Below are 7,993 nucleotides of genomic sequence, written 5' to 3' on the forward strand. Positions count from 1 at the left end.
GCAGCTCTTATAAGAGAAGGCATTTAACTGGGGTCTTGCTCACAGTTTCAAAGGTTTGGCCTATTATAATTATGGCAGGTGCATGGTGGAACTCATGGTGCTGGAGCAGTAGCTGAGAGTTGCATCTTAATCCTCAGGCCAAGAAAGTAACACTGGGCCTCGTGTGTACTTTTGAAACCTCAAAGCCCATCCCCAGTGATACACTTCCTCCATCAAGACCACACCCCCTAATCTCATGTGGGTTCATTGGCTTGCCAGCACTACCCTCTGTCAATTGACACATCCAGCTGAAGAGATCTTTATAGTCTACTTATCGATTGATTCAGACTTATGATTTCATTCTGTCTTCAAATGCTGACATGTTTGGATCTTAGAATGCATTATCATAAATTTCCTTCATTTTATTTCTTCCTTAAACTAAAGTTATGGCATCATATTGCTTAAAAAACACATTACATGTGAAGGTAAGGTATACCCTCTGTGTGTGTGACTTTAATCTGAAAACAATAAAGGAGGCATTATCAAACACTTGCTTTAAATGACAATGTGTCTGGAAGCATTTATAAATTCCTGATGCAGACAGGATATAATAGCTTTCAAAGGCAGAAGCAGAGCAGTCGGAGCAGGAGAATGACTACTGATACCATGAACTTGCTCCCAAGGTCATTGATAGAAAGAAAGATAGACTTAATATTGGAGGACAGATACCAGGTTTGCTAGAAACTAGGTGAGACTGAGGTTCTCATAGAGCACTAATAAAGAAAGTGATCTCAGGTTTCATGGCTTTAGAAAGACCTTTTTGCTTGTTAATTTTTGTTCTAATCTGCTCTAGGGTTTAGTTGTGTATTTATGACCTCCTCAGATTATTTCAGTCAATGGCCTTGAATCTGGATGTATGAGGCAGCTGTGCGGTGCTCAATTATCAATATCTAGCTTGCCTCCAGTCTTGGCCAAATATTTCTTTCCTGGGTGTCTTAGTCACTGTTCAGTTTCTGGGAAGAGACACAATGACCAAGGTAACTCTTATAGAAGAAATCATTTAATTGGAGCCTTACTTACAGTTTCAGAGGTTTTGTCCATTATTATCATGGCAGGGAGCATGGTGGCATGCCTGGCACTGGAGGAGTAGCTGGGGGCTACATCCTGATCTGCAGGCTGAGAGAGCAACGCTCAATCTGGAATGGGCTTCTGGGACCTCAAAGGCCACCCTCAATGACAGGCTTCCTACAACAAGGCCACACCTCCTAATATTTCTCATCTTTCTCAGATAGGTCCACTCCCAGACGACTAAGCATTCAAATAGATGGGCCTATGGTGGCCGTTCTTATTCAAACCACCACACTGGGTTTGGTCTTATCAGCTCCGCTGGTGCTTGCCTTCACCAAAGTTCAGCTCTTGAATATTTTGACATTCTCTTCTACGTAAAGGGAGACTTGAATAAATCCTTTCGGAGACCAATGCTCAGTGCTATCTCTAGTATTGATTGGAAGAAAGAATTTGGTTGTTTCTTTCAATTTATAAAGAAGGAATCTCCAAACAATCTGGGTCCTCAAATGCCTCCCACGCCTGATGAGACTCAGTCATGATGGACAGTGTGTTTTTCCCACAGAAGAAAGAAGTTGGTCAATCTGCTCATCCCCTTTTCATCAGTGTGAGTCTGAGGGGAACATTTTGCTCTGCTCTCCCCCAATTCTCGTCCTGGCCCAGCAGAGCTGTTAATCTTTTGCAGATAGTAAATCTGCTATTTGACTTTTTTGATACCTCCCTTCTCCATCTCTGAGCTGACAGAGGCCGTAAACTAACCAGTTGGCATTTTTAAAGCACCTTTTTTTTTTCTTCCATCCTAAATTATGTCTTTTCTGAAATGGATCTATCTTCCTTGGCCATAGAAGCTCTCCTTTTCAAAACGGTGCTGTCACACGCATAGGCATATTTTAGCCCGCTGAGAGACAGTGGCACAGTTGGATCTTTACATCACTGTCACCAAACACCTTAGGAAAACATCCAGGAGAGGAAGAGTCACTTAGGAGGACAGTCCTGAGCGTTTCAGAGTGTGCTTCGTTGTCTTAAGGCTATAGAGAGGTGGGAATACCCCTGTGTAAAGGCATCTCTGAAGGGAAGCTGCTCACCCCAGGGAAGCCAGGAAGCAGAGAGCTGGGAGAAGTGGCCAGGACAAGACACACCCTTTAAAATCACATCTCAAGTGACTTCTTTCCTCCAATGAGGCCAAACATCCCAATCCCTACTAACTCCCAATAATATTTCAAATTGAGGGTCCATTTGTAGATTAGTCCATTGATAAGGTCAAGGTCCTCATCATCCAATCCCTTCACCAAAGCCTTACCTCTGAACCTTGTGTTGAGGAGTACACATTCACCACAAGAGCCTTCAGGGGCATTTCATACTCCGAACACAACCCTTAGCTTTGCATTCTCTCTACCATTTCAAGACAAGAGCCTCATGATGGTTTTGAAACCATACAAATACTTGGATTTAAGAACATGCCTACTAAGGGCTCAAGAGAAACCAACCATGCCACTGTTAGAAGTATAAAGGCAAAATGTAACATAAATGCTTTACATGCATGGTTCTGTTCAAAGCAATAGACACACACAGCGAGGTTTTAGATGTCTCTGGTCACCTTCTAGTTAGTGGCCATTTCTCTTTTGGTGACAGGGAACTGCCCCAGTGAAACAAAGGAGAGATCCTCTGTGGCCATGTCTCAACCTGTGGCTTTGGACACCTGACTTAAGCAAATAATCAGATTCCTTCCACAGTACCCAGTTTGGAGTTGTTGAGGCATACAAAGTAGGCATCACTTGAGCTGACCAGCATCACTGTCAGCTTTGCTGGCTGCTCCCTCATCCTTTCTGCAGGCTGCCTCTGCAGCCCTTCAAGGAATTGCATCATTTACTTACCTTAGCAAGAGATCCTTTCTATCACTTGCAACCAGAAGAATGTTAACTAACGTAGGGACCACGCAGAGAATAGCAATGTTGTGGAACATTTGCCACACTTAATGGCAGGGGAAGGAAGAGAGCCCACAGGGAAGGAGGCACACATATGAGTCTATTGTGACCTCGGCTTTCAAATTTAAAACTAGGAACCAACTCTGACTGGTAGGAATGGAAGGATGGGATAAATAGCATGACATATTTGAAAGCAGGGTGTCTACATCTATGTATGATGCTTGGTGACATTGTAGGGAAAGTGTACACAAAGCCCAGGGGAAAGTGTATAGACTACAAGAATAATACAGGCCTTAACCAGCCACTCAAAAGTTAAAACAGTACCAGAAAAATCCATGTTGCCTCCCCAGGAGACAGTGCTGTCTTTCCCTGGTAACCCCAAATTCCACCTGCTCCCGGAAGCAAAGCGAGAACAGCACATTAATGAGGGCTCACTTTTACATTCATATGAACACCAACAACGGCCTAACATTCTTTCAAGCATGCCAGCTTACTTTCTGATGCTATTTGTTTGTTTTAAATGCAGTAGGAGCTGCTTAGTGGACAGTTCTGGAGGTCACTGGCTCTGGTAGAGACAGGAAGGGGAGGATGAAGGAGACTGTCCGTCCTGCATGACTTGGCTTGTGCTTGTGCAGAGTGAAGGCAGCCTGGTTCCCTGTGGCTAACGGTACAGAGCCCTATCTAGGAGAACATTACTGGCTAGTTTCCAGGCCACCTAAAGTAGTTAACATTTCTCCCAATAACTCAGTGTAACAGAGTGCCCATATGTAAATGTTGTGACAGTGTTTATGATTTGCTAGGTGATCCATTTGGGTTTGTAAGTTTACTGTTTCCAGTTCGATAGGTGATAATTTTGATTGGATTTATGCATCCAATAATCAACTGGGAAATACTTGTGATTCAATAAGATACATTATACTGCAGCATCCATTTCAGTAAGTAATTTCTTTGGGCTGCTGTGTACTACAAGGGAATTCATCACATTTTTTAAAAGGGGTCTATATCAAATTTTTAGGACAGTGTGTTTATCTCAGAACAAAGACAAACTATTGCCAGTAACCCAAGCTGGCTAGGTTAATCCAGTTTGCTGTAGTGCAGTCATTTTGAAGTCTAATTCATTGGAGTGTTTGGTAAAATCTGAAGTGAAATGAAGATGCTCATACCCTTCAATCAAATGAAGGATGAACCAATGAGTGCAAATGGACTGTTCAGTGTTGCCCTAGCATCCTGGCTCCTTGTACTACATGTATGTAACTCAGAGAAAATAAGCAGATACAGTAGCAGCCATAGTAGGTTAATGGAATGTTCATTTTGCAAGCATTGGTATGAGAAGAAAGCTACAAGAGAGCTTTTCCCACCCGCCTTTGGTAGGCATGGCAATGAAACCTTTTCTAGAATGCACAGCCTCTTGATTCCCTGAAAGTGGCCTCATTGAGTTCAGAGCTGCCTCTTCCTTGAATAGATATCATCACTGCTGGAGCCTCATAAAAGTGTCAACGACATTTCCGGAGAAATGTACAGGCAGATGCAAGTTGTCAGAGTCTATATAGCTTTCTCTTCTTGGTTATCTTGGCACTTGCACAATAGCAAATCTGTGCACATTGGAGTTTTTTAACCCACTTTTCTGCAAGAGAACTGTAAGATATTAATACTCACTTGTACTCCTAACACGTTAAAGAACTTTGCATGTTGTCATTTAATTCTCAAGGTAACCCCACTAAGTGGATGCTATTATTAATACCCCCACTTTACACCTGAGAAGAAACCTGACTGGCCTAGGGTCTCACAAGTGGTGGAGCTGTATTTTGAAAAAATGACTCACTAAGCAGCTATTCAGATTAAAGCATGTGTCAATGAAACAAGCTGTGCCCAACAGAATAAACACCATGTAGTTCTGCTTAGGTGGCACTCAGTGTCATCAGATTCATGGGGACAGATAGCAGCCTCCTTGTGTCTTAGGCTGTATGGCATGTTCTGTGATAGTGAAAAGCCCTGGAAAACCTTCAGCTCATCAGGGAAAACAAGAAAATGTGCTAAAGAGCTAGAAACGCTACCCCAAAACAAAACAGACAAAACACAGGAGGAATGGTAGTTGGATCACTCAGCAAGGTAGAACTGAGTTAGAAAAGGATTAAATGGAAGAAAATGGCAGAAGCTGTAAACTAGAAAAAGCTTTAAGCACATTGATCTATAACTCAAGACATATTGATCTGAAACTATTCTGATTTGAACAGATTCAAGAGATTGAGATGGGAGGGGGGACTTTTTGACAAAAAGAAATGATCCAATCAGCAGTCACAAAGGGCAAAAAGCTATTGCATGGGCATTTTGGCAAAAACCGAGAGTGTGTGGAGGGAAGCTGAGGAAGAAAGAGGATTATAATGATGGAGCAGATTGTCGGTTAGGAAAAGACATCTAGATCTTACCTCCTGGAAAGGTATTGAGCAACAGGAAAGATGTGGTCAAAGATGCTCTTTGAGGAGGTCTGCAGACCACAGCTCACAAGGCTGGTTGGGGAAGAAGGGTGTGCCAACAGAGCCGGCCAAATGGGTCCTCACGTCCTGAACTACTTCACGTTCTTAGGCCATCCTCATGATGGAAGACCTGACAAAGGAGGGTTTGTAAGTGGAACCCAATGATGTACATGGTATTGCCTTCTGAAAATGGAAGTGTTATAAATATGCCGTGCCAGCATTAATTATTCTCATTCCTTGTATAGTATTATATTTAAATACTTGGAATTTCTAAATTACATGATCATAAATTGATGTCTGTAATTCTTATCCTGAGGTAATTGGAAGCTTTGAAGTTGATCAAAGTGAATTCTTTCACCAAGGAGCTGAGAACAGCCATGGTATGAGCAATTACAGAACCTATCTAAGTATATTTACTTGCTCTCTTTGCTTTGAACTATATCCCACTTTTCTAAGTAGAGTTAGATCTGGGAGCCATGGAAAAGTCAGTATGATATTGTCTCTTATGGGAGAATCTGTCTTTTCTAGGATATTAAATTAGTTTTGTACTTTTAAGAATTTTTGATGACCTAAATTTTGGAGGAAATGTGAATCTTCACTCTGTAGTGCTTAGGATATGCGAAGGAGTAAACTGAGGAGAATGGATTTCCCTGGTTTTAGAAAGTGTTGCTGGTCTGCAGCCCCCTAATCACTGGCACCGGTAGAGGAGAGCCAAGATGGAGATAATCCCACAGCCAATCAGGGAAAAACACATTGCTCCCTTTAGTTTGGGACTACACTCAATTGGTTTCTCTCCTTGCAGCCATTCTTTCTAATTGTGTGCTCTCTAAGATAGTGCTCAGAGTAGTTGGCTCCCCTTGGCCACACGCTAATTTGTAATGTGACAAATGGCCCAGGTAGACTGGTAGGCAGTGGTTCACCAGCCTGGGATTAACCAGTAGCCTCAAGCAATTGGTAGTGGGTAATGTATAGAAGGATCATTGAGGTTTCTTATTCTTAAGCATATATTTTGTGTTGGGAGCCAACTGTACAATGTCTATGATTTTTATGATTGTGTGTGTGTGTGTGTGTGTGTGTGTGTGTGTGTGTGTGTGTGAGAGAGAGAGAGAGAGGGGGGGGTGGAGAAAATCTATGATAATTTTATGGTAATTTGTTAACACTGAAAGGGAATTACAAAAGTATTGCTTTTAGGAACTGAAGTCTTTTTAGCCCCTTTCTAGCTTTTAAAATGTGAGGACTTTCACTTCTAAAGGAAAAAAAAAATCAATCTTTTAGGTTTAGTAAGTGATTGGAATGTCACATAATGAGAAGGGAATATATATGGGTAAGACTTACCATTCCTCAAAGATTCATGAAGAATTACAATAACTGAGAAAGTCTGGGAGAAGACACACACTAGTCATCAAACTAAAGTCTTAATTTCAAACATTATCATCAGAACCAAAGAAACAATTCAGGTGTTGATAGCGATCTATCTGGCTTCCCCAAGCACCCATCCTGAGGACAGAGATACCATGACCATGAAGGTCACTTTCCCAAAGTGAAGCTCATTCAGTGCACTCTGTCTGTCCTGACCCTGGTAGTCCACAAGTGTGGGAAACTTCACTGCATAATTTGTGGTAGTGGGGGCCTGCATTTATTCAGGATCCCCTCCTTTTAAGAATGAAAACAGGGGCTGGGAAAAAGCTAGGAGAACTCATTGCTCTTTGGTTCCCATCTCCAACACGGTGGTCCCCATCTCCAACACAGTGGTCCCCATCTCCCACACGGTGGTCCCCATCTCCAACACGGAGTTCCCATCTCCCACACGGTGGTCCCCATCTCCAACATGGTGGTCCCCATCTCCCACACGGTGGTCCCCATCTCCCATACGGTGGTTCCCATCTCCACAAGGTGGTCCCCATCTCCCACATGGTGGTTCCCATCTCCACAAGGTGGTCCCCATCTCCCACACGGTGGTTCCCATCTCCACAAGGTGGTCCCCATCTCCCACACGGTGGTTCCCATCTCCCGCACGGTGGTCCCCATCTCCAACACAGTGGTTCCCATCTCTTGCACGGTGGTCCCCATCTTCCACACGGTGGTTCCCATCTCCCGCACGGGGGTCCCCATCTCCCGCACGGTGGTCCCCATCTCCAACATGGTGGTCCCCATCTCCAACATGGTGGTCCCCATCTCCCACACGGTGGTCCCATCTCCCACACGGTGGTCCCCATCTCCCGCACGGTGGTCCCCATCTCCAACACAGTGGTTCCCATCTCTTGCACGGTGGTCCCCATCTTCCACACGGTGGTTCCCATCTCCCGCACAGTGGTCCCCATCTCCCGCACGGGGGTCCCCATCTCCCGCACGGTGGTCCCCATCTCCCACACGATGGTCCCCATCTCCCACACGATGGTCCCCATCTCCCACACGATGGTCCCCATCTCCCGCACGGTGGTCCCCATCTCCAACACGGTGGTCCCCATCTCCAACACAGCGGTCCCCATCTCCCACACGGTGGTCCCCATCTCCCACACGGTGGTCCCATCTCCCACATGGTGGTTCACA

General features: G+C 44.2%; 1 non-coding gene across 1 annotated transcript; it reads left to right on the plus strand.

The window, feature by feature from the left end:
* The first annotated feature begins 6,937 nt into the window (after positions 1 to 6,937).
* LOC118573517 lies at positions 6,938 to 7,096 on the plus strand. Its single transcript, XR_004943630.1, has one exon. It is a non-coding gene; the product is annotated as a U1 spliceosomal RNA (small nuclear RNA).
* The last annotated feature ends 897 nt before the right edge of the window (positions 7,097 to 7,993 follow it).

Source organism: Onychomys torridus, chromosome 23 (assembly GCF_903995425.1).
Source record: "Onychomys torridus chromosome 23, mOncTor1.1, whole genome shotgun sequence".
NCBI classification, from domain to species: domain Eukaryota; kingdom Metazoa; phylum Chordata; class Mammalia; order Rodentia; family Cricetidae; genus Onychomys; species Onychomys torridus.